The sequence below is a fragment of the Cibotium barometz genome, chromosome 3 (genome assembly GCF_041138505.1).
Source record: "Cibotium barometz isolate CiBa-2024 chromosome 3, ASM4113850v1, whole genome shotgun sequence".
In the NCBI taxonomy this organism is placed as follows: Eukaryota; Viridiplantae; Streptophyta; class Polypodiopsida; order Cyatheales; family Cibotiaceae; genus Cibotium; species Cibotium barometz.
The window spans coordinates 30,440,210-30,441,120 of NC_141048.1; positions in this window are offsets into that span (position 1 = coordinate 30,440,210).

The window sequence follows — 911 nt, forward strand, 5'->3', positions numbered from 1 at the left end:
ACCACTACATTTTGTAGGTGTATATTCTTACAACTTTTTTTTTAGGTGTATTAATTAAATGCCACTTCATAATTAGATCTAGATCTTTACAAGTCATTTCTGTCTTCATTTAGAATTTTACACAAAAAATTCTCCATCAAAAAGCAAGAGTGCTCCCAAGATATCTGATACCCCAGCAGGATGTTGGCCTCCATCATCGCTTCTGTGGTGCATCCACGAGGGGATTGCTTAGTTGTACTGCAGTTTCTGGACAGTTTCTAAGTTCATATATATATAATTATTATTGATCCCAAAAAAATGCCACTTCATAATTAATACAACCTTAGTACATGAGTTCCCCCCCACTGCCCAGGCCCTCTCCTCCTCCTCCTCTCTACTGGTTGAATGAGCCCTTTGAGGCCTTTCATAGAGAATTGTGAGACCTTAAAAGTGTTTCTCTATTCGAGTCTCAGAACTTGCTTGCTTCTGACCTCGGCTCGAAAAACAAAAAAAATGGGTAAATACATGCAAATAGAAAGCATATGGGTGAATGCATGCAAATAGAAAGGAAATGGGGGGGTCATCATTTCATTGCCTTGAATAGAGAGGATATAGAGGGTCATCATTTCATTGACTTTTCAATCGCTAATCATCATATACTAAAATGAAACCTTAGAAAACCACTCTTATTCTTGAAAATCTCACATAATATATTTAATAGAAATGCAAAAAACATTTTAGTGCCGTATTGAATCTTTGTTTTTGTTTTTTGAGTAATAAGATTATCTTCTCTATTACACAAATGGTATTAATTAGTCCCAAAAAAAAAATCTCAGAGGTGCGTAAGGTTATAATATTAGCAATTTTATAAAAAACTTATGAATTTATAATTTCTCTAAATTTTTCTTGTAGGATTTTTTTTGGTCAATCAA